The sequence below is a fragment of the Platichthys flesus genome, chromosome 4 (genome assembly GCF_949316205.1).
Source record: "Platichthys flesus chromosome 4, fPlaFle2.1, whole genome shotgun sequence".
In the NCBI taxonomy this organism is placed as follows: domain Eukaryota; kingdom Metazoa; phylum Chordata; class Actinopteri; order Pleuronectiformes; family Pleuronectidae; genus Platichthys; species Platichthys flesus.
The window spans coordinates 8,237,297-8,264,606 of NC_084948.1; the positions used below are offsets into that span (position 1 = coordinate 8,237,297).

General features: G+C 42.9%; 1 pseudogene; it reads right to left on the reverse strand.

Moving 5' to 3' along the window:
- Positions 1 to 1,300: 1,300 nt before the first annotated feature.
- On the reverse strand, positions 1,301 to 27,310 carry LOC133952263 (alpha-2-macroglobulin-like; annotated as a pseudogene).

The following is a 27,310-nucleotide window of genomic DNA, read 5'->3' on the forward strand; positions in this document are numbered from 1 at the left end:
ATCCAGTTTTCACTCAGATACAAGTACATATCTGAAGGTAAACACCGACTTTGATGACAAAGTCTTCAGGTCAGTCCTCATACACACTGATAGAAAATTTACAATTACGCAATTAAAGCCCCTGGTCTGAGCTAGCAAACATGTCCTTTTTGACCCATGCTCTACTGTTTCATATAGTTTCTTCTGTTCAAACATGAAGTTAATTATTGCATAAGCGAGAGAGCACAAGTACAGTCTATTTTTGAGTAAGAGCAGATGGGTGAGACCAAAAACTGAACCGAACACGTTGTGTATGCCTCTGCAGATCAGATGCTTCTGGAAGTCCTGAGAATGATATCAGGCCTTTTCGGTTGTTTCTCCTCCACATGAGGACCTCACCATAGTCTCTGGCTTTTTAAATAAGTTGAAACTTGTATTTATGTGATTTTATTTTACTATATAGTTTCTACTTTATTGTTTGTTTAATTCAATAAAAGGTATCTTCCCTGTTTTAGCTTGTGAATACTTTGGACAACGTCTATTCATGACATATGTCTTTCTTTCTCACAAATTGTGCAAACCTTGGGTTTATGAATTTTATTTAGAAGAATCATACCGGGTTGTAGTGATGTGGTTCAGGCTGTGGGCACTGCTGGTCAAAACAGTTAAAAAGCTAATTTCAACTCAACAAATCTGTGCTTTTAATCCATTTCTTCACATACACAAGTGCGAAGCAAACCTTAAGTCGATAACACTAAATGCAAAACGATATATAGTAAATGCTGCAACTTAGGTCAAACAAAAAGTAAACTAACATTAAACTAACTAATAAGGTAAGACAAGAGTGGTAGATTTTCATCTCGGCTGGGCGTAAAATTCCCATTGTCATGTGGAGTATGAATTAATGGCCAGTCTTTCCTGCTCTTTCCAAGACTTTTCTCCTGTGAAGCAGCAGCAACAGCCCCTCTATTGGTTGCAAAGAAAATTGTAAAAAGCTTACAGCACCTGGTATTCCCAGGCGGTCTCCCATCCAAGTACTAACCAGCTGACCATTGAAGCTGGGTTTTTATTGTTATTTAATGTTAAGGAAATAGAAGCTCAAAGTGCCATTTTGTCACAATATTGCAAGAAAAACAAATCATTAAAATTGTCAATAATTTCCATCAGTGATAATGTCAGGGTTTCATACACTGCTTCTTCTTTTGATGGTGAGTAAACTCGCTGCTCTATCATCCTTCTCTCCAAATATCATATATATATATATATATATCATATATATTCTCAGCAAATATTTGAAACAGTAAAACATAAGAGAACTAAGTTGGACATTTACATCACTTTATTTTATTCTCCATTAGTTTCACCTCAAACACATACAATATATAGACAGAAATGTGTTAAGCATTTGTGTTAAACTGCTCGTTTGTCGGACAACCCAAGGACTGAAAACTCTCTCTCTTCAAGCTGCAAAAAAAACAACAACTATTTTTCACTTTTCTTAACATTGTGAGCCTCTCCTTGAACCGTCACCTTATCGTGGTGGAGAGGTTTGTGTGTCCCTGTGAACCTGAGGGCTGTGTTGTCTGGAGCCTTGTGCTCCTGGTAGGGTCTCTCATGGCAGAGTGGTCTCAGATGAGGGGCCAGACTAAGAATTGTTCAAAAACCCTCAATGAATATCGATAAAAGAGGAGATGGGACCCAGCCCGGAGGAAGCCCGGGGCCCCCGTCTGGAGCTAGGCCCAGACGGAGGGCTCGATGGCGAGCGTCTGGTGGCCGGGTTTGCCACGGAGCCCGGTCGGGCATAGCCCGAACAAACTACGTGGCACCCCCCCTCTCTTCATCTCATGGGCCCACCACCTGTGGGAAGACCCGTTGGGGTCGGGTGCGCAGCCACATGGGTGGCAGCGAAGGTCAGGGGTCTCGACGGACCAGACCCGGGCGGCAGAAGCTGGCTCTGGGGACGTGGAACGTCACCTCGCTGTGGGGAAAGGAACCGGAGCTTGTGAGGGAGGTGGAGCGCTATCAGTTAGATCTGGTGGGGCTTACCTCCACGCACAGTCTCAGCTCTGGTACCGTACTCCTGGATAAGGGTTGGACTTTATTCTTCTCCGGAGTTGCCAAGGGCGTGAGGCGCCGGGCGGGTGTGGGGATACTCATAAATCCCCGGCTGAGCGCCGCGGTGTTGGAGTTTACCCCGGTAGACGAGAGGGTCGCCTCCCTGCGCCTAAGGGTTGTAGGGGGGAAAACTCTGACTGTTGTTTGTGCGTATGCACCAAACAGCAGTTCAGAGTACTCGGCCTTCTTGGAGACCCTGAATGGAGTCCTGTATGGGGCTCCAGTAGGGGACTCCGTACTTCTGCTGGGTGACTTCAACGCCCATGTGGGCAACGATGGAGACACCTGGAGAGGCGTGGTGGGTAGGAACGGCCTCCCTGATCTGAACCCGAGCGGTCGTTTGTTATTGGACTTCTGTGCTAGCCATGGATTATCCATAACAAACACCATGTTCGAACATAAGGGTGCTCATAAGTGTACCTGGTACCAGAGTACCCTAGGCCGAAGATCAATGATCGATTTTGTGATCGTGTCATCTGATCTGAGGCCGCATGTTTTGGACACTCGGGTAAAGAGAGGGGCGGAACTGTCAACCGACCACCATCTGGTTGTGAGTTGGATCAGGGAGTGGGGGAAATTTCCGGATAGACCTGGTAAGCCCAAACGAGTAGTGCGGGTGAACTGGGAACGCCTGGAGGAGGCCCCCGTCCTAGGTATCTTCAACTCACACCTCCGGCGGAGTTTTTCTGGCATTCCTGTGGAGGTTGGGGGCATTGAGCCGGAGTGGGCGGTGTTCAAAGCCTCCATTGCTGAAGCTGCGGCGGCTAGCTGTGGCCTCAGGGTCTTAGGCTCCTCAAGAGGCGGTAACCCTCGGACACCGTGGTGGACACCGGTGGTCAGGGCAGCCGTCCGATTGAAGAAGGAGGCCTTCCGGGATATGATATCCTGGAGGACTCCTGACTCGGTTGCAGGGTACCGACAGGCCCGAAGGGCTGCAGCTGCTGCCGTGTCGGAGGCTAAGCAGCGGGTGTGGGAGAAGTTCGGAGAGGCCATGGAGAAGGACTTTCGGTCGGCACCAAAGTGTTTCTGGAAGACTATCCGGCACCTCAGGAGGGGGAAACGGGGAACCATCCAAGCTGTGTACAGTAAGGATGGGACTCTGTTGACCTCAACTGAGGAGGTTGTCGGACGTTGGAAGGAACACTTTGAGGAACTCCTGAATCCGAATAACACGCCCTCTATGTTGGAGGCAGAGCTCGAGGTTGATGGTGTTTCATCGTCAATTTCCCTGGTGGAGGTCACTGAGGTGGTCAAACATCTCCGCAGTGGCAAGGCCCCAGGGATTGACGAGATCCGGCCAGAAATGCTAAAGGCTCTGGGTGTTGAGGGGCTGTCATGGTTGACACGCCTATTCAACATCGCGTGGGAGTCGGGTACAGTGCCAAAGGAGTGGCAAACCGGGGTGGTGGTTCCCCTGTTCAAAAAGGGGGACCAGAGAGTGTGTGCCAATTACCGGGGCATCACACTTCTCAGCCTCCCTGGTAAAGTCTACTCCAAGGTGCTGGAAAGGAGGGTTCGGCCGATCGTCGAACCTCAGATTGAAGAGGAACAATGCGGTTTTCGCCCCGGACGTGGAACTACGGACCAGCTCTTCACTCTCGCAAGGATCCTGGAGGGGGCCTGGGAGTATGCCCATCCGGTCTACATGTGTTTTGTGGATCTGGAGAAGGCGTATGACCGGGTCCCCCGGGAGAAACTGTGGGAGGTGCTGCGGGAGTATGGGTAAGGGGGGCTATCCTCAGGGCCATCCAATCCCTGTACTCCCAAAGCGAGAGCTGTGTTCGCGTCCTCGGCAGCCAGTCAGTTTCGTTCTCAGTGGATGCTGGTCTCCGCCAGGGCTGCGCCTTGTCACCAATCCTGTTTGTGATATACATGGACAGGATATCGAGGCGTAGTCGTGGTGGGGAGGGGTTGCAGTTCGGTGGTCTGAGGATCTCGTCACTGCTTTTTGCAGATGACGTGGTCCTCATTGGATCATCGGCTTGTGACCTTCAGCACTCACTGGATCGGCTGGCGGCCGAGTGTGAAGCGGCTGGGATGAGGATCAGCACCGCTTAATCTGAGGCCATGACTCTTAGCAGGAAACCGATGGATTGCTTACTCCGGGTAGGAAATGAGTCCTTAGCCCAAGTGAAGGAGTTCAAGTACCTTGGGGTCTTGTTCGCGAGTGAGGGTACTATGGAGCGTGAGATTGGCCGGAGAATCGGAGCAGCGGGGGCGGTATTGCATTCGCTTTACCGCACCGTTGTAACAAAAAGAGAGCTGAGCCGCAAGGCAAAGCTCTCGATCTACCGGTCGATCTTCGTTCCTATCCTCACCTATGGTCATGAGGGCTGGGTGATGACCGAAAGGACGAGATCACGGGTACAAGCGGCCGAGATGAGTTTTCTCAGAAGGGTGGCTGGCGTCTCCCTTAGGGATAGGGTGAGAAGCTCAGCCATCCGTGAGGAACTCGGATTAGAGCCGCTGCTCCTTTACTTAGAAAGGAGTCAGCTGAGGTGGTTCGGGCATCTGGTAAGGATGCCCACTGGGCGCCTTCCTTGGGAGGTGTTTCAGGCACGTCCAGTGGGGAGGAGACCTCGGGGAAGACCCAGGACTAGGTGGAGAGATTATATCTCAACACTGGCCTGGGAACGCCTCGGGATCCCCCCGTCAGAGTTGGTCAATGTGGCCCGGGAAAGGGAAGTCTGGGGCCCCCTGCTTGAGCTGCTCCCCCCGCGACCCGACCCCGGATAAGCGGATGAAAATGAGATGAAAATGAGATGAGATATTGTGCTTTTCAAAATTTATCTCAGACAATAATTCATGGATCTTGATGAAACAAATCGTTTATTTTAAGGGGACTGATATGTTTGTGTTTGTGCAATATGGTGATGATCCAAATTAAAAACACAGATGCAGTTAATTTAAATGTGGTTTCAAAAGGGGATTGTTGGGTCTTTGTGGAGTTACTCCCGACTCAGTGCAATAGAGCCTCATGAGAAAGGTTCTGACCAATTAAAGACATTATTAATTATTGTGGTTGGGTCAGAAAGTTCTTGTATCTTCATGTATGTTACCTGAAGCACAAGTGTGGATGTATTCTGTCTCAGCCTGGTCACCTGAGAAAAGAAGAACAGAAGGAGAGATGGATTTTTTAAAATATAACCTTTCTTCATATATGCTTGATCTGGTCTCTGTAAAGGGACTTAGGGTTTGTCTGTGTGAGTGTTATATTTACTTGGCTGGTAGTAGTCATACATCTTGACCACGGCTGGCTTCAGGTTCTGCACTGGGAGCTCCTGGATGACACGTAACTTGTAGTTGATGGGTATGTCCTTTGGTAGCTGTTGGTTAAAAAGAAAAGACAGATGACACAATTAGTAACAATCGGAAAATCCTTATCTCTTGACCCTCACTGTGAATTCCTCTTACCTCCCGGATGTACACCAGAACATGATCCTCCTTTTCTTCAACACGATCCACCAGCAGGGCACCTTTGAGCTGTGGGGAAGAGGATAATCAACTGGGTTTCTCATCAATTACGGATGTAAACTAGTCTAAGTTACACTAATAACTCACCTCCTTCAAAGACTGTGGATCTGGGACAAAGCCGGAGAGCATTTTGATGTCCAGGATCACCATGTTTGTATTATTTTCTTTTCCATGATAGCTGCAATAAACCATAAAGATGTGAAGTCCCATACCTTCACCATTGTCCTCACAGTTAGGATATGCTGGAGAATGTTGGCATACTGGTTCATCCACCATCAAGTACACACTGGTATAAACAGAGCATTGTTTTACAAAAATGTCAGTACGCCTCAATCATTACTGTAACTTGTGGGAGTAGATTACTTACAGGCACTTAAGCAACAGACTGAGTTTGTTTTTGGGGCAGTCAGCCTCTGGCTTGACCTCAACACTGAAGGATGTGACTTCAGTCGGAGTTGGGATGTTGTAGTTAAGACTAAGCTGAGAAATAGGGAGACAAAGGAAAGTATAGGATTAAAAATACTGAAATAGAATATCAAGAATTTTCTTTCCTCAAATTTATGAAACAGAAGAACCATGTTGTTTTCAAGGGAGTCACATTTACACGTCCAGATTTTAGGTTGCTGCACAAAACAGGATAATATGGATGTTTTGGACCTGATTCACCGCTTCTGATAATTCCGGGAGCATTCAATCTATGCTGATTATCTACCAAAAAAACCCTGAAGTGTGATGGTTATGCAAAAGGATCTTAGTTCTGTCATGTTTAATGGTTTCATGTAGCATCAAGTCATTTCCCAGGTTGTAAGAGGTTAGGACCAACTGGTTATTTCATTAAAATCAAAATCCAGTTATTTGAATAGTCAGACCGGCTCATTTAATTAAAAATGAGAAGCAAAGCTCTCTGCATACAGACACCACATATAATTGGAGATGCAGCACTTTCAGACTATCTGCACTGCTACTGTAAGCCTGTTGAGGTGAGCATTTATCCAACAGAAGCAGTTATAGCTCCAGTGTTTACTGACCTGTATTGAAGCACACGCGCTGCCCTTCACCCTCACCCTGTACTTTCCTATCACGTCCTGTAGCCTCTTCTCCTGGTACAGCAGTTTGTTGTCCCTGTTCACATCAAATGACAGCTGACCACTGGGGGACTGGACCATCACTGTGCTTGAACCGTCTGGACTGAATACCAGAGTGGAGTAAAGAGCCAGAGCCTGAAGAGCCACCACTGTGTCCTACAAGACACATCAAATACTCTATGTTACTTTAAATCTTTACACATATAATCAGTTGTGTTTACACATACAGCAGGAAGAGGTGGAAGGTCACCATTAAAATGTAAAAGCTGACAATGGTGACATGTTGAAGTAAACAAAATTTTATTTTTATCACGATAAGGAATTAAACTGAATTTCATTTTTTTCTAAAAAAAAACTATTATTTGGAATTTTACAGATCAAATATGATGTAATATTCTTAATACTACTTACAATCTAAATCATAAACTGTAAATACAGCATTTAGATACCCGCTCTATTGGCACACACACACACACACACAGTGGGCGGCTGTGGCTGAGGGGTAGAGTGGTTGTCCTCCAACCTGAAGGTCAGCAGGTTGATCCCCAGTCTGACCCATCTGCATGCCAAAGTGTCCTTGGGCAAAATGCTGAACCCCGAAAGGCCCCCCATAGAATAACTAAGTGCCGCAAATAGATGCATTGTATGATTGTGTGTGTGATGGGTGAATGTAGAACTGTACTGTAAAGCGCTTTGAGTGGTCATCAAGAAAAGCGCTATATAAATACAAAGACATGGTTTTCACATGACAGCTCTAAGCACACATCTAGTCAATGAACCATTCCTCTGTTTGTCTTGTACCTGTGTGGAAGAGAAGCCTCCATAATAGTTCTGCTGACCCGTCAGCCATCTGACAATGCGAGAGGTGTAGCCCAGGTCTTCAGCACTGGGCGAGGCACTGAGTTTGGCCAGCATCACATAGGAGCAGATCTCCACAGACAGAGAGGCCGATGTTTCTGTTGCTGTCTGAGACCAATGGAGGAAACCCCCTAAAACACACTCATCCAAAAACATACAGGCATAAGGTCAGCTACAGTGACAGTAAGTGAAGGCAGAACGATTTCCTTGAGGAGGACGGCAGCTTGCCTTGTTTGTGTCCAACTTTGTCAAGGTGCGTCAGGAGGTGAGCACGGGTCTCCATGTCTCCTGCCAGGGTAAAGACGTACGCCAACAGAGCTGTGGTGTAGGTGTTGCTGAGGTCATTGGCAGACTCCTTAAGGCAGGACAGGCTCTTGTTCACCACAGCATCCTGTAAAGTATATTTTAGATTGAGAAAGTATGTGCCAATACATAACAACAATAAAACTCTGAATTTAGATATTGTCACTATAGATATTGTCTTCAGTCCATCTTCAGAACCACTCAATTAAATAATGACGAAAGATACAGAAGTAGCTAATCAACCAGTGTTGTAAGGCACTACACAGACAGGTCGTTATTTTATGACCATGTAACCCACATGGAGGGTAGGTGCACACTGGACCAGTATAACCCAGATTCGTAGGGAGGAGTAATTAACAGGAATCAGACACCAGAATGAGCAACCAGAACACAGAGTTAAGTTTAAATCAAAACAATTGTATTAACACACAAAATATTTACAACATTGCCGGCATTCAGTTTAGTAAAATTAGAAATGTCTTTTGAAATAGGTGCACCCAGAAAATAAAAGTAATCCTCAAAAAATAGGATGTTCTGCTAGATTCAACTGTCCTTTGAGGTTCTTCCCCACAGTCCTAGCACACTGACAGCAAGGTAGATGAATGCTGGAAGCGCTACTCAATCCAGGTGCTCAACACGGGTGGCTCGCCATCTCCCTCGTCAGGGAGAGATTCCAATCCAACTCAAAGTTCAAGGGTATCCAGAAAACCCAGCCGGGAAAAGAAAAGAATAAACGGTGCTCTAAGTCGCTCTTCAGGTCCTGTCAGTAGTTGATAAACTTCTTATGGGCTCAAACATACACGAACTTCTCTTTGTTCAGTATTATATCGGGGAGAGCGTGGCCTAGGGGATAGAGTGGGTGCTCTGCAACAAGAAGGTTGCCGGTTCGAATCCCACTCTATCCCATCTGCATGTCTAAGTGTCCTTGGCAAGATACTGAACCCCTAGATGGCCCCTCATAAAATGATGAGTGTTCTAAAAATGTAAGTCGCTTTGGATAAAAGCGTCAGCTAAATGACATGTAATGTATGTAATATCGAGTACCAGTAGCAGTAATATCGCTCCGTAATTCCAACTTCTCCACTTCTCATCAGGCTCCGTCTGTCTCCACACTCGACTGCACCTCTCTGACTCGAGTGAGGAGGCGGGACTTAGACCGTTTTACACCAATAACATGCAGTTATTTCACCTTGAACCAATAGGCTCACTTGTTGTCAAGTTTCTTGACAGGTAGAACACTTCCTGAGCAAAAAGGAAATTACTTAATAATAATAAATTAAATACAGAAGAAATAAAACAGAATTGTTAATTAAATAAAAGGAATTGTCAGTAAGGAGGAAATATAAATAATACTATAAATAAGTGTTTTGGTAACAACTGGTTTTCCCAGAGGGTTACAACTACACTAAACTAAAAGAACTGTTTGTGTTAAGATTAAGAGTTTTTTCAATCTGAAGTCTCAGATTGATAAAAAGTAGCCGTTGTTATAGTTAGGTTAGGTTTATACATTGTGATAGTGCATATTATATTGTTAATTGTGAATCAGGATTAATTGTTACACTCACAAAAAAAAATTGTATACTAACGAGTGGCAAGTGGGAAGATTTCTGTATTTCACTCATTAGTACAAACAAAACTACTAATAATAAAAGGTTAATTCAGTTTACATTTGTGTAAAACTTTCTTTGAAAACATTAGCAGTTGGTGAAACAATCAGAGCTTAATACTGTACTGAAACAGATGCCATAAAATAGTCACAAAACAGTTTTGTGGTTGCTTTGTCGAGCAAAGCCACCAGATTTAAAATCTGAGGCCGTCATAAGCTTGTTACTCAAGTCAAACAGTAGAGGTGTTGTCGTTGTTTAACACAATGTGTGATATCACTTTATTATTTCATGTGCAATATTACTATTCATGCACTATAATACTTTCATAGCAGGGTTGTCAGCATAAAACAGGATTAAACGTTTGACCCCTTCACCCTTTTTGGCATAGAGGGGTGCTTTCACCACATAACTCTTTAATTAAAAAAAAGCTAAAATTATTTGTTTTCTTTATCAATGGAGTGGTGATTGGTGCAAATATAGGTTTGTCTTGTTATTGTGAAGTTTGGAGTGAAACAGCGTGAGATAATTTTGGGGAGGGAGTTTACTCACATCAGTGGACGAATTCATTTCCAAGAAACCGGCAGTGATGTAAGCAGTAAGCGTCACTTCATCAGACACACCACCCTGTAGGAAGGGAACAATATTCACATATCGCATCACTCTGTATGCAACGCACAGGGACCCAATTAAGAAACATGATTTTGCACTTGCAGCCACATTCACTTTAATTCCATTAAACAAACGAATTTCACCCACACATTGTAAATAAGGTACAGCAAGATATTACTCAGTGATAATAAAATGTCTATAGTTATATTGTTTTAATCACAATCTACAGGTACAAAAAGCTCACCTTCATCCTGTTGTTAAAAAGTTTTCCTGACTGTTCGAAACAGCCATTTTCAGCCATTTTCACGTTGTTTTTCCTCCAGCCGAGTTTTAGATGATTCAATATTCCTTGGGTCAATGTAGATAAAAGATTTTGCTTTGGCAAAAGATCTCAACACGAAAGCAGTGAGCCTGAGGACATCAAAACACAGTTACACACTGACAAAAGGAAAATAAGGAGACGCACTTGTTCTTTATCACACTTCATGATACCGAACATAACACAATATGGTATAGGTCATAAGTTTGGCTAGTTCATGCATTAGGTACCAACTAGTGCAGGGCCCGTTCTTAACCTGCCTGTTTGGAATGGCATGTTCTCTTGTTGTTTGTTAAAGCTCTAGAGCTACTTCAGAAATATCCCTTGTCATTTGTGAGTCCTTCTCAAACAGTTCTAGAATACACTGTCCCTTTTTATTGTTTGTGTGCTGGACATTGCGTGCAAAGCGGTCTATGGTGAAGAGTGAAGTTAGAAAACTTCACTCTACCTGGTTAATCTGCAATGAAGATTATAAATTCAATGTTTTCATAAAATTAAACTGAATTTGATCGATAAATATTACTTTGGGTTTTATATATAATTGAAAATGATAAATTGAACTGCTGTTATTTTTGTATACATCGCAAGTTAGCTATTTCAGAGGTCTGACACAATCTTCAGTTAACAACTTTTCAAATAAAAGCTGTTCAAGTCAACTTGATATAAGTCATTGCAGCAACAAAACAAACTTTGTGCTTTGACTGTTGTTGTCATGACGGAGATCAGCACCCACAATCCAATCAACTCAGTTCACAGGCTGGCCATTAGCACACTGCCTCGCCCCGATCTCTGCTACAGGGCACTTCCCTGGGTCATTAGTAATACACATGCCAAGTGTGATGCATACAGAAACACAGACAGCTGTGGAATAAGTAGGAAATTAAAATAATTCTATGTACATCAGTTATTTCTCACCAAGTGTTCCCTGTTCCTGATCCAAATGTGCTGTAAGCTCCACCAATATGTTTGTAGTTAAGCTGTCTCAGGTAACCTGTGCAATAAAATACTACTACAATTTTAACAAGGCATAATGATTCACACCAGTCCTAGATTATTCAGCTGAAGCTAACTGAGGCTCACCGCTTGACAGGAAGTTGGTAGACTTCTCCATGATGGCCGGTGTCAGCTGCTGTGTGTTTTTCAGGTACTGGAGGATGTAGATGTTGGGGGCCAGAAGCGCCATGTTCTGCTCACCACATCCATATGGCATCCTAAGCAGCCCATCCAGGTTTTTCAGGGCTTGACCCAGGATGTCGCCTGCACAAATACAGTGATTCCCTAAGCATGTAAATGACTTGACACACTGATATAAAACCATGTTAACAAGCTTCAAACACAGCTGATACAGAATGCCATGCACTGAAGGAGTTTTGGTATTTTCCCTCAACTGTACTGAATTCTTAAATATAGAAATTGTGTTCTTTATACAAGCATTATCTGAAATCACAAGTGCTTCAGTAATTCAACACCAATCTCAACATTTGTGGGAACTGTTGGGTTTCTCTACAAATTTAAGGTCTTGACCTTTTTATGTCATAACCCTCAAGATTGAACTGAACTGAATACCTTTTATTATAAATCATTTTTAATTTTTGCCCTGGATTTTTTGTGTGAGGCACTTTATAACCTTGTTTAGATGTTTTTTTTACAAATGAAGTTATTATTATAATAATTGTATTGACTAAATAACTATATTCTGTATTTTGTATGAAAGTGCATTTTTGCATTATACGAGCAAATGCAATCTCTCAAGATGGACAATAACATCAACATCCAAACGTCCCTTTTTACTATCAATGTCCTCATTTCTGAGGCATCAAGAAAATGGTGAACTGTTAACTCTGCAAAATGAGTTTATCCGTTTACCCAGAACTGATAGTGAGGAACAAGCTGATCCATCTCCTGTGTACGGATAGAGAACAACCACCTTAGAGACAAACTCAAGCCACGTTCAGGATCAAAACAAAGACTTCATTCAGATTTATTAACAGTTAGTGGATCCTGAATCATAGCAGTTCTGATGAAGCAATAAGATCAATACAATGAAACATTGGTCTGTCTTTAAGCACAACAGTTCAAATATTACATTTGTATGGACAAAATGTATGAAAATGCATTTAAGTAATGACTTTTGAAGATTTGGAGACGCTCTCACTTGACTTGGCCGAAAGGCCAAAATAACCAATGTATGCTTCCTTTTTGCAACTGGTGGTCAATTTACCTTTTGGACAGAGCAGCAGGTTGTGGGTCTTTGTCATTTCAGTTCCCTCAGCCTGAGAGGGAAAGAGATAGGGAATAACTACCTAGAACAACTACTACTTACTATGAGTGGTCGGGTGACCACGTCGATACGGCCTCTTTCTGGAATGCTCACAATCTCATTGTCACAGGAAGTATGAGATGCCACAGCCTCAGCACTCACCGACACATTTACAACCCCTTAGAAAAAATGTTAATTAAACCCTGTTTGAAACTTGATTGACAATTATCTCAGATCCTATAAATTTCAAAAGTATTTTGCCCCTTTGATGGATTTCCCTGATTTCACAGAGATTTAAAACATGTGGAAACCGACACACTCATTCCACTACCTTGGCAAAAGTGTGGATGAAAGCTTGCCTCACCTAAAGCTGTAGGGGACATGTTCCAGCTGAGGGTCAAGCGCTCATTGCCACACAAACAGGATTAGTACTTGTCACCAGAGAGGGGGGTAAGGGTGTAATCTAAGGAGTGTCCTGGCGTCACAGAGACCTGTTCAAGAGACACAACAATATATTTGAAACCGCCAATGTGAAGCGAATGTGAACAAATCCTCAAACTGCTGCATGTTTGGAGACATATAAACCTGATTCCACGTCTCTGTCACGTTGATACTAATGAAATTAGGAATAAACCAAAATGCAGCCTTAACCACTGTTTATCTTTAAAATGTGCATCTTGCATCATTATATATATATTAACTGTTTAAATGAGACATATTAGATACTTAATTCATAACTAATTCATAAGGTGTGATGTACATTCATTAGTGTACACATGAATTCAATACATATTAAAGGGCATCATCAACATTGCACTATATGTGTAGGATGCCCAAAGGGTCTCCACAGAAGGGTTAGTGAAGTATTTTGAATCTCAATTGTTCATAACAGTTATTTAAAAAAAAAATGGAATCAAATTATGATTTCACAATGAATTTGGCTGCTTGAAGTAATTTCAACAACCCTGCAAAAATTTCCTTTAACCTCACGTTTGTATTTAGCTAGAGAACATAAGATCTACCAAACATCAGAAAGTTAATGTTGTCATTATGATGCTAGATTGTTGCCATGCAGACATTAGTATACAGTCTTTTTAAAACTTAATTTACCATGATGCAGCTGGAAAGGTAGTTGAAGATGGTTGCCTTCAGTTCAAAGTGCTCCCCCCGGATGATGGAGTAGGGCATTGTGAGCTCGAGGAAGAAGGGTTGGAAGACGGTGATTTCTTTACGAGGAGCCAAGCCAAAACCCTGAGGGGACAAACAGAAAGCCTCCGTGTCCCAGGTGGTGATGGTATCAGGGACAAGGAGGGACACATCCTTCGTCCCGGATGCTCTGGATTAACAAATACACAATGACACAGATACTGTGAGCTAGAAAAAAACTTGACATATTTGACTATTAATAGTCATTGCAGATTAACCAGGTAGGATGAACACAAAGTTTTCTAAAATCCCTCTGGATGTTTAGAAAAAACATTCTACACACAAAATACAAAAAATGAGAGTATGTTGTAAAACTGTTTGAGGCAGATTAATTAATAAGAAGGAATAATTCTCTGGTATAATATAATGTAATAAACAGTTTGCAGGGAAAAGCAGACAGTCAGAAAGAAAAACTCAAGTTTACACATCCAACAATGTAATAATGTAAAGTTGTACTAGTATTCGATTCATATACAAGCTCACCGAACTACCGCCAGGTCCCATATCCAAGTCTTGATGAAGACGTACGGACTGTCTCTATAGCTGGGAGAAGAGAGCTTGGGGCACTGGCCATTCGGGTTAGTAGAGGAGTTTCTTGATATAAAACACCTGAAAAGAAACAAAAAATGATTCAAATGGAGAGACAGTAGTAACCAGTGGTGGGATTGAAACGTAGTAAATTGACTTAGTTACTGTATTTAAGTACATTTTTCGTGATGTATATTTTACTGAAGTAGATATATATATTTTTTTTAAATAGATATGTCAATGGAAAAGTTTACCTACATTGTAAAAGGAAAATAGTATGGAGCCCTGTAATTTCCTATCTTAAAAAATGGATCCAGAGGATGATTAACAAATAAAATAAAGAGAGCAGACTGTCGGATGTCCGGAGCGGTGGGGAGCCCCGTAAAGTGTTTAATTGTTAATGTGTACTATCATTAGTTAGCCACTTATTATATTCTGTTTGTATTATGTGCTGCTGATTGTCATTATTTTATTTTTCCTATTATTAGATGCAGGGTGGGGTCGCAATGTTGATTTAAAAAATGTGTATTATGAATGTACTGATATTGTAGTGGTTGGGGGTTTAAGGGGCAATGGTGTGTCTATAATATTGTGAGGTATATGTGGGAAATCTATAAATAAATGTAGGAAAAATGGAACGATGAATAGGCTACACTCGGCATGTACTTTTACTCTCAATAATTTACAACTATTTAAAAGAAAGTATTTACTTATACAAGAATAAGTAGAAACAACAGAAATGATAATGTGGTCCTCTTACTTATACTTGAGTTTATTTTAGTTTTTTCATTTATACTGTATCTTGAGTAAAATATTTCAGTACCTCCTAAACCACTGGCAGTAACACTGTGAATTGTTTTATTGCACCTAATCCAGTATGTGTTTCTTAACAGTGCAGAGCAGTTAGCATACTTACGTTGTTGGTGGTATTGATGGTATTCTCTTCCTCTGAAGTTGAGGCATGGAGGCATTTGGATAAACAAGTTTGTTGCCATCTTCAGTCCAACCCTCTCGACATTCAAACAACATACAACCATTAACTGTATTTAAAAAAAATTCAATCCTTTATTATGAATGTAACTGTATATGGATTTACCTCAAAAACTGAAAAACAAAATCAGTTGTTTCAGTAGGTTTTGGATGAATGTATCTTCTTGGTCTAACCCGCAAGCATTCTACTGCATCATGTACATCATATGGAACATAAGACCTTTTGGTGACAGGCAACAAGTTAAAAATCTGTAAGAAAAAAAGGTTGAAAGCTTGAAACTGCTGCATGAATATCTGATAACTGTATTCGTAGATTTAGGGCAGCTTCATCTCAAAAGGTGGTTGTCAAGTACAAAACACTCATTATCTACTACACGATTGGTATGAGATTATTATGGTTTTTCTGTTTGTTTTATTACGTCTGAAGATAGGTCACTAATCAGCTACACTATTTACCCCTGAAACTCCAAAAGCGTTTTGTGGATTCAAACACAATTAGAAAATGTCCCCTTCTGGATGAACTATCCCTTTAAAGGTAACATAATTAGCATTGGACTGCACTAAACAGCTATGTTACACTGGTGGTAACAATAAAACCTCCCTGGAAGAGGGACAAGAAAAACAATCAGGACATAAAGCCATAGCCTCTGGGTAATTGATATTATTAATGGTGGAAAAGATTTTGTAGAGGAAAAACTAGAATAAAACTCCAGGATGTCAGCCTCTATTTGTGGAGGAACAGTTACCTTGCTTGCAGTCAGGCCCTCCCCTGGTCTCATGATGAGGACGCTCTGGTCAACAGCGCTCACTCCACACAGGGAGTCTGGTTGGGCCTTTAGCTGCATGGTGGTCTCCTCTCCTGGGACTGCTGAGGATAGAAAACACAGAAAACACACATCACACCATCTGGACTTTATTTCAATAAGACTAGGGCCTATAATATTGACAGTGGGACATTAATGTATATTCTACCCAAACTTCTTGAAATTATAAAAAAAATGTCACAAAACATGAAGGAGGTAGTATGTGTTCCGGAGGGGAGTGGCTACATGGCAGATTGACCTGTCGGAGTTTGCTGTATAAATGAACTTGAGTTGGGTGATGTCCTGTATTTTAAAGCTTGATCAAACTTCAGGTCAGATGTGGAGAGCTACAGACTTGACTGCTGACAGGGGTGATTGTGCACTTTTATACACACTACAGTTTGGGTTATGCCAAACTATGGTGACTTATTCCACACATGAACACCAGATAATATGGTGGTGACCTGCATGTGCTGTTGGCCCACTTTTGTTGAGGGCAGTCCCATACAGCAAAACCAATCTCAGTTATTAAGGATATTACAAGCTAAAGTTATCGTTGCCACTCTCAACTGCCTGTTGTGCTCAGGCTTGTTCTTCATTGTGGTGATGGAGGAGGTCAGAGCATCAGAGCTGTCATAAATGATCTATTCTCTGTGGATTGGCTGACTGAGATGTTGATCTGCACTTTATGACTTAAGATGAAGGACATGAATCATGACACAAGTGAACGTGGCGTACACAAATGACAACACAACATGTCTGGTTTGTCACTGAACTCAGGTAAAAGTAATTCATCTGATGTGAGTGTGGTTTTTCTACATAAACACAAACTTTATATCAGTCCTTCTAAGTGCCATCTAGCTAATTGATTTATTGATTCATAAATGCTCATTGTGGCCTTTCAAATCTAATTCACTGTTTGATTTTTATTATTGGTCATATATTAATAAGAAGCCATGTTTTGATCCGCTCCCTTTTGCTCAAATTCTATATCCTCTCCTTTTATAGGACAGGGCTGCATATGCAAACACACACAAACTGAGCGGTAACATCCATATCCTTGTGGAAAGCCTGTGTTCATATCCACATTATGTAACAAACACCTTCTACACATGAATCTGACAAGTGTAGCTGGTGCCTGATGTTTTCTTCTATACTGACCTTGTGACTGAAGCACTTCTCTACCAAGAAGTCAGCACTGTTAGCGATCACAGCCTCACTGGGGAGGACGGTGTAGGCCAAGACCTGGACTTCTGGTGCTATATCTGGATGCACATTTAACTCAAAGGATATTCCACCCTCAGTCACTAAAAGGTGAAGTTATAAAAAACAAGTATCATCCACATGTCTCCATGTACTAAAACAGCAGTGCAAGTATATTTTCATTCCATGTAAATCTTAAATATAAGATTTTCCAGATTCTTGATTAAAGCCTGTCTCTGCTCACCTAGAAGGTCTTGAACTTTAATGTGTTTAAATCCTTGCATGATGATGGCTCCTCTGGATAAGACCTAGAGAGTTTGAGACAAAATGGCTGAATAAATGAGTCATGCAAAAATAAAAACTCATTCCCTGGCATACTAGATTACAAGTAGAGGTTTTTTGATTCAATTTTATGAACTTTTATTTCTAATCGAAATTGATTGAGGGACGCTCTCATTTGAATTGAAGTCAATTGAGGGTATACAATAAAATACACAAAAACAGATAGAGTGAATAAATTAACACAGTAAATATGATGCATATGCATACGTTATTATTTTAAAGACACTTTGCAATGAGTGCCAGGCCGTAGGCGCAAAGAAACTAATAGAAGTTCTACCAAACTCTGTGCTAATGCGAAGGGCCTGCAATGATCTTTTAAGTCAGATGTCAAAAACTGATATGAATGCCTTTTATAAAATACATTTTCCATGTCCATATTTCTGTGAAAAACATCTTCTCATAAGCTGAGAAATAGTTCACCGACAACTCACCAGGTAGATCACCATTAAGAAGGCTCCTTTCTCTCCAACGACAGTGTATTTGATGGAGATCTCTTCTTTTGTGTCACAAGACAGTGGATTTGTCTTCTTCACCACCTCCAGGGAGCGGACTGTTTGGTTGTCAGCAGAGGGAGGTTGGCTCATAGACACTGTGTGTTGGCCAGTCTCGTAGTATTGAGTTCTATAACCAGAGAAGCCCAGTGTTGGTTTATCACTAACCTAGATCGTAGAAAAGGAACCAGATGAAACGGAGGAATACATTGGAAAGTGAGTTCAGTTATCATAAATAAGGTAAATGTCAAGGTAAAGACACAGTTCCTGTTGCAATATGGCCCCTATACAATGGTGCACCCAGTACTGCTGCTGTACTTTTATAAAACACCTTGGCTTCTCACTCTTGAGCTGTGTTGTCATTGTTATGAAGTTGTTTTTGTGTGGCTGACGAGTTATCTCCTACTTACGTGCAGGTTGATCTCTCCATTGAGTTCAGCTGTGGAGAATGAGAAAGTGGCCACACCATCGCTGTCAGTGGTGAGATTCTGCAGCAGATGTGAGGACCACCTCTCACCTTTAAACAGGTAGACCTGCATGTCAGCTATGGGTGTATCATTGAAGTGAACCGCTTTAACCTGTTAAGGGCAGAGCGTTGTGTCAGTGAGGATGCAGATCGCTTCCGTCGAATGACAGTGACGACGTGAAGGGAACAATCTGCACTTACTTTTCCTTCCGCATTTGATCCTTTGTCATAAATCTTGGGTGTGTCGATGAACATCAGCTTTCCAATAACATATGAAATCTGCAGTCTCTTCATTTGGTGGAGGGAAATACCTATGCAGAAATCCTCCATGTTACATGGATGTATGCAACATGTTGTTCAGTAAAATATTCTGTATAAATTTACTACAAAATATCTTTCTGACGTACGAAAAAATTATCAAATATTCCAAAGACTTGCCTGTCCCTTCCTCTTCTACTTCAACAATCAGATCCAAGTAATCTTGAAGCACATTTTGGTCGAGTTTTGTGAAAGTTGTCATCTTGAAGTTAAAAGTGGCACAACCTTTCTTTCCCGTCTAAAATCACAAATTAAATAAGATTAGATGGATTTAATTCAAACCTAAACTTTCATTCACTCAGTATTTACAGTCTGAGGGTCACGCTCTTCTTAGACAACTACGTTCTGTAGAGTGACATGCAAGTTTAACCTGGCAAATGTTTGGAGAACCAAAGTAACCACTAAGTAACCATTAACAAATGGCATTTTGATTAACGTGACTATTTAGGACTGAAACTGCCAAAATAAAAAAAGGAATAAATAAATAAATCATTAGAAAATATCAATAATAAACATATACATAAATAAACATAAATAACACAGACAGTTTGAAACATGAATGTATTTCATAAATATCTACATTTTTTATTTTACAGTTAAATATGTATGTCCCTAACATCCACTACCCTCAACTGGAGGTAGGTATTAATTACTGCGTTAGAACAAGGGAAATCCTCCATCTTGTCCTATGTTCTAAAAAGGGAAAGCATTAAGTTAAAAAAGGTGAAGAGGTAAAGACGTCTAATCTACTAAAGGGGCCACATAGCTTTCATAGCACTGCCATACAAGCCAGTAGCCAATCAGATTAAACTTTAGCCTCAGCGCACCCTCATGTTCGGCTTGTAGCATTGATTACAAGACCAAAACACTTGATGAAGCTAAGGAGCAAAACTGAAGTTGTTTACCTAACCTCCACTGTGGGCCACTAACACTTGCTAACAGGTGGATGGTAGTTGGTTCCCTAAATTGTGCCGAAGAACTTAAAACGTACATGGAATATTCAACATCTTGTCCCAGGTTTATAAATTAAATATTAATTTATGTTTTCCAAATTTTCACATAATTTCGTTCTGTGATTCTGTGTCTGTATGTTAATGAGGTGGGCGCGTTTACTCAGTCAAACGCTGGCATATAAAAGTAAATAAATAAATAGATATGGTAATTGAAATATTTTTGAAAATGAAAAAATACAAAAGTGTGGTGAGGGAAAGGTTTGTTTATATATTTATACGTAAGTATCCATTTATTTTTACATTTGTTCATTAATTAAACTTTTTTAAACTTATTTATTTACTTATTTGTTTCGAAATTTATGTTTATGTTTTTTTCTCTATTTCTTTGTCTGTATGTTAACGAAGGGGGTGGGGTTGACTCAGTCTGCTGCTGGAATTTAAGAATAATAAATAATAATAGATAAATCAATACGTAAAGTATAAATTGATATTTGAATGAAGTACATGTCACCTTACCCACATTGATAGAAAAACACAGTTACACTTTGCTTCTTGTTTCTGCTGAGAGATGATTCTGTCAAATCTACCTCCTTTGTCTCCTCGTAGCATGGGGGTGTTATGTCAGGCAGTCCCTCTGGATTATCAGGTCGGCAGACCTTAACTTTGACACTGCCTGGCACAGGTTGGCCATATGTATACCTACGATTGTTGACAAGAAGAAAAAAAAAAACTGTAAATCTTATTCAGAGTTAAAGTATTTTGAGAGTGCACATGTCAAGCAAGATTTTCACTTACTTTGCACATATTTCAGCTTTTATTTCTTCCTGCTCAATACTGACGACATCATCTGCCGTTATTTTTACATCAAATTTAGGCAAAACTGTGGATGAAATATGGTTGTTACACATTTGCTGCATTGCAGGCATATGGAAATGTTTTTTTTTTTTTTTAAATAGCCATAACCATATTTCCTCACCTTGAAACTGTGCTTTATTTTATCCTGGCCAACGGTCACAACAACCTGGTAGGTTCCTTCCTGGGCCTCAGAGTTCAAGGAGTAAGAAAGTTGCAGTATGCTGCTATCGGCTGTTTTATTCAGCCACTGTGCAACTCGGTTATCATTAGAATCCTGTTTCATGAAATAAATGGGAAGGAAGATGTGTTTATGACACAAAATGAAATTCATGTAAAGGGATGTCACACAGAAATACAGCGCTCAACATGCTGCTCAGCATTTCATATTCTCCTTCTGATCAAATTTAACCCAACTATAAGCCCACACTTTAATTACATATAGTATTATTTTTCAAACTACTCTAAAAGCCTTATCAACACACTGTCGAATTACAGACACTGTATATACAGAAAAATATAAACATTTCAATAAAACCTTTTTTTAATCTTGTCTGACAAGAGATGGTCTGTAAAGGTCCATTTTATAGCTTTTCCTTATCATTGAACACTGTTTGACAACCACAACTTGAATAAAGATGTTTCATTCATCAGAACATATTAACTTGATTACTGAGCCCTTCAAGTAATTACGGATAGTAAAAGCCCAGAAAATGTATTTTGCACAATATGGGCCCTTTAAAAAGGAAAAAGGCACAAATATGTAAAAAGATTTAAAGGGGACATATTATGAAAATTCCACTTTTGTAGTGCTTCTACACGTTAATTTGGGTATCTGGCATGTCTACCGTCCCAAAAACTCTGGAAAAAAACAACTCCCGCGATTTGTTGTGGTCCCTCTATGCACGCACCAGTGCCGGTCACCAGCAGCTCGTTGCCGCCTCCGTCGCTCACTTTAAAATAAACTCATACCCGGGGTTTTAAGTGCATTTTGACTCAAAAGTTGCAGCAGTATTAGCCTCCAGAGCTGTAGCCCCTCCACTGCGTGTGTGTGTGTGTGTGTGTGTGTGTGTGCGTATGTTGTGTGCTGTGTGCACTCAGAATATATGCCCTGTATGAATAAATATACACGTACAATTATATACTGTATACACACATATCTAATGCATGTACTTAAATAATGTACATCTTTATCAGAAGATGTAGTAGTTTGAAAATTGTAGCTTCAATGAAGAAACACAACAAACGGCTACAGAAATATATGTGTAGGACAGTGACTTAAAATGATTTTAACAACCTTAAATATGCTAAGGGGAGATTTAAGACGTGAAACTGGATGTTTGTGCGTGTGTGCGTGTGTGTGTGAATCGTGGGCGGGGGGGGGGGGGTGAGGGGGGTGTGGGTTGTTGGTGAGAAGGGGGGCGGGGCGGTGAGAGGGGGGGCGGGGCACTCAAAACAGGTCAATCTGAAGAGGGCTGTTTTAGACAGGGTAAAAAGGGTGCAGTTTTAAATGATCCTTGTGGTATTTTGACCAAAAAATGTTACAGACATTTCATTCAGACCCCAAGGAGCCATATCAACTGTGGTAAAATGGGCATAATATGTCGACTTAATTTCCCTTCGGGGATGAATAAAGTAATCTATCCATCTACCTTAACTTTCATCATTGTTGTAACAGTTGTTCACATGTAAACCTTCTTGTGTCAGTGAAGGCAAATTTTATAGGTTGGTAGCAAAATCTTTGAAGCTTAATTGAATCTTAAAGCTTTAGAAGTTTGAAATACGGACATAAAGCATTGAGTTGGCTTGCTCACTCGTTGGCCTGCAATTGATGATTTTGGGAGGTTTACATTTTACCAATGTGTAAAACTCCTCCACCTCCTATATACAGGGTGTTAAAGTGTGAGTGTACTGTAGTGTGGATGTTAGACTTACCTTAACTTTTACCTTAACAATTATATTGTACTGCAAGATAAGAAAGAAACAAAAAAAGAGAACTTTGTTGAAAGACAGGTTGCTTTACATTGATGTCATCATGCAGTGTCCTCGAGTGTATCGAGCAGCTAAAGCTCTGATGTGTCGCTACCAATTATCTAATGCAGGGACCAACAAGGTCAATGTAGATACTATTATACTAAACACAACCTGAAAATAGGCTTTTTTACATCGAGAACCCGCTCTATTTCTACTTAATTTGATTGCTAAGTCTCATAGGTGGCACTTTAAGTTTTATTTTCTTCAATAATATGGGAGAAACTAGTGTTAGCGGCCTGCAGGTCTATTGACTCCGCAAACAGAGTCCTGCTTGTCCTATTGACCCTTCATCAGGAGCTGACGTTTTAGAGACATACAGTAACTGCGATTAAAGGGAAAATCTATGTCTGTCACTTCATTATTTAACGGATGTTCAGTTTAACCCATTCAGCCAAATTAAACCTGCACCGTTGTCACACAGAATCACTGATACTGTGGTTTGTGAGTTGAATCTACAAGAAGGAGATAGTTAAAATACTCACCAGCCTACTGGTGGGTCTCATCCTGCTGTCCAGTGTGACGACTCTGAAATGCACTGAGAAATTCAAAGAGGTTACATGAGGCTTTTGCTAAATATCATATCCGGCCATTAAGACTGCGGTCTGCACAGAGCTGATAATCTCATCTCATTTTCATCCGCTTATCCGGGGTCGGGTCGCGGGGGGAGCAGCTCAAGCAGGGGGCCCCAGACTTCCCTTTCCCGGGCCACATTGACCAACTCTGACGGGGGGATCCCGAGGCGTTCCCAGGCCAGTGTTGAGATATAATCTCTCCACCTAGTCCTGGGTCTTCCCCGAGGTCTCCTCCCCACTGGACGTGCCTGAAACACCTCCCAAGGAAGGCGCCCAGTGGGCATCCTTACCAGATGCCCGAACCACCTCAGCTGACTCCTTTCTAAGTGAAGGAGCAGCGGCTCTAATCCGAGTTCCTCACGGATGGTTGAGCTTCTCACCCTATCCCTAAGGGAGACGCCAGCCACCCTTCTGAGAAAACTCATCTCGGCCGCTTGTACCCGTGATCTCGTCCTTTCGGTCATCACCCAGCCCTCATGACCATAGGTGAGGATAGGAACGAAGATCGACCGGTAGATCGAGAGCTTTGCCTTGCGGCTCAGCTCTCTTTTCGTTACAACGGTGCGGTAAAGCGAACGCAATACCGCCCCCGCTGCTCCGATTCTCCGGCCAATCTCACGCTCCATAGTACCCTCACTCGCGAACAAGACCCCAAGGTACTTGAACTCCTTCACTTGGGCTAAGGACTCATTTCCTACCCGGAGTAAGCAATCCATCGGTTTCCTGCTAAGAGTCATGGCCTCAGATTTGGAGGTGCTGATCCTCATCCCAGCCGCTTCACACTCGGCCACCAGCCGATCCAGTGAGTGCTGAAGGTCACAGGCCGATGATCCAATGAGGACCACGTCATCTGCAAAAAGCAGTGACGAGATCCTCAGACCACCGAACTGCAACCCCTCCCCACCCCGACTACGCCTCGATATCCTGTCCATGTATATCACAAACAGGATTGGTGACAAGGCGCAGCCCTGGCGGAGACCAGCATCCACTGAGAACGAAACTGACTGGCTGCCGAGGACGCGAACACAGCTCTCGCTTTGGGAGTACAGGGATTGGATGGCCCTGAGGATAGACCCCCTTACCCCATACTCCCGCAGCACCTCCCACAGTTTCTCCCGGGGGACCCGGTCATACGCCTTCTCCAGATCCACAAAACACATGTAGACCGGATGGGCATACTCCCAGGCCCCCTCCAGGATCCTTGCGAGAGTGAAGAGCTGGTCTGTAGTTCCACGTCCGGGGCGAAAACCGCATTGTTCCTCTTCAATCTGAGGTTCGACGATCGGCCGAACCCTCCTTTCCAGCACCTTGGAGTAGACCTTACCAGGGAGGCTGAGAAGTGTGATGCCCCGGTAATTGGCACACACTCTCTGGTCCCCCTTTTTGAACAGGGGAACCACCACCCCAGTTTGCCACTCCTTTGGCACTGTACCCGACTCCCACGCGATGTTGAATAGGCGTGTCAACCATGACAGCCCCTCAACACCCAGAGCCTTTAGCATTTCTGGCCGGATCTCATCAATCCCTGGGGCCTTGCCACTGCGGAGATGTTTGACCACCTCAGTGACCTCCACCAGGGAAATTGACGATGAAACACCATCAACCTCGAGCTCTGCCTCCAACATAGAGGGCGTGTTATTCGGATTCAGGAGTTCCTCAAAGTGTTCCTTCCAACGTCCGACAACCTCCTCAGTTGAGGTCAACAGAGTCCCATCCTTACTGTACACAGCTTGGATGGTTCCCCGTTTCCCCCTCCTGAGGTGCCGGATAGTCTTCCAGAAACACTTTGGTGCCGACCGAAAGTCCTTCTCCATGACCTCTCCGAACTTCTCCCACACCCGCTGCTTAGCCTCCGACACGGCAGCAGCTGCAGCCCTTCGGGCCTGTCGGTACCCTGCAACCGAGTCAGGAGTCCTCCAGGATATCATATCCCGGAAGGCCTCCTTCTTCAATCGGACGGCTTCCCTGACCACCGGTGTCCACCACGGTGTCCGAGGGTTACCGCCCCTTGAGGAGCCTAAGACCCTGAGGCCACAGCTAGCCGCCGCAGCTTCAGCAATGGAGGCTTTGAACACCGCCCACTCCGGCTCAATGCCCCCAACCTCCACAGGAATGCCAGAAAAACTCAGCCGGAGGTGTGAGTTGAAGATACCTAGGACGGGGGCCTCCTCCAGACGTTCCCAGTTCACCCGCACTACTCGTTTGGGCTTACCAGGTCTATCCGGAAATTTCCCCCACTCCCTGATCCAACTCACAACCAGATGGTGGTCGGTTGACAGTTCCGCCCCTCTCTTTACCCGAGTGTCCAAAACATGCGGCCTCAGATCAGATGACACGATCACAAAATCGATCATTGATCTTCGGCCTAGGGTACTCTGGTACCAGGTACACTTATGAGCACCCTTATGTTCGAACATGGTGTTTGTTATGGACAATCCATGGCTAGCACAGAAGTCCAATAACAAACGACCGCTCGGGTTCAGATCAGGGAGGCCGTTCCTCCCCACCACGCCTCTCCAGGTGTCTCCATCGTTGCCCACGTGGGCGTTGAAGTCACCCAGCAGAACTACGGAGTCCCCTACTGGAGCCCCATACAGGACTCCATTCAGGGTCTCCAAGAAGGCCGAGTACTCTGAACTGCTGTTTGGTGCATACGCACAAACAACAGTCAGAGTTTTCCCCCCTACAACCCTTAGGCGCAGGGAGGCGACCCTCTCGTCTACCGGGGTAAACTCCAACACCGCGGCGCTCAGCCGGGGATTTATGAGTATCCCCACACCCGCCCGACGCCTCACGCCCTTGGCAACTCCGGAGAAGAATAAAGTCCAACCCTTATCCAGGAGTATGGTACCAGAGCTGAGACTGTGCGTGGAGGTAAGCCCCACCAGATCTAACTGATAGCGCTCCACCTCCCTCACAAGCTCCGGTTCCTTTCCCCACAGCGAGGTGACGTTCCACGTCCCCAGAGCCAGCTTCTGCCGCCCGGGTCTGGTCCGTCGAGACCCCCTACCTTCGCTGCCACCCATGTGGCTGCGCACCTGACCCCAACGGGTCTTCCCACAGGTGGTGGGCCCATGAGATGAAAAGAGGGGGGGTGCCACGTAGTTTGTTCGGGCTATGCCCGACCGGGCTCCGTGGCAAACCCGGCCACCAGACGCTCGCCATCGAGCCCTCCGTCTGGGCCTAGCTCCAGACGGGGGCCCCGGGCTTCCTCCGGGCTGGGTCCCATCTCCGGGCTGGGTCCCATCTCCTCTTTCGTCGATATTCTGAGCTGATAATGTCAAATCAAAAAAATCAAACCAGAGATTACAAAAGAGGCTGTTACTGTTTGGCTTTAAAAACATTCTCTCTGTTATCTCTCTGTTTCTGATTCCCACAGGAAGCCTCCAACACATCAGACCCATCTTGAATTGAAGTGAAAATTCAAGAGTAAAATTAAAGCAAAACGTGATAAAACAGGATTAAATGTATTTCCTCATTGATCTGTCAAATATTTAGTCTGTCACCATCCGCCATGATTATTCTATTATTCTATTGATACACGTGTATAACTGATATACAGCATATTTGGCACAACAACATAGATCATTAGTTCAGAATTACTTGTTTGTCCAGGGAGGTAGATGGGTTTATCTGTTTGGACAAACGTCATCGGTTGGTAGACTGTGGCCTTGACTTTCCTCACTTCTTTTGAGTAAAGCTTTTGCCTTTCAACTCCACCTCAAAGTCGTACACCTCTTGATTCTGCACCAGTGGAACCTGTGAGAGAAACATATTTTGTAGGCACCAGGAGAACTATGTGTGTTAAAACTGAATAAATGAACATGAATCAAAGCCTTTCTCATGAGCTGACCTTAAAATCAACACAGTCATGAAACTCCTGCCTGGAAGATTTTTTCAGAAGGGTTGTGTTCATTTCAGCAGAAATCAGAGTGATGGTCAT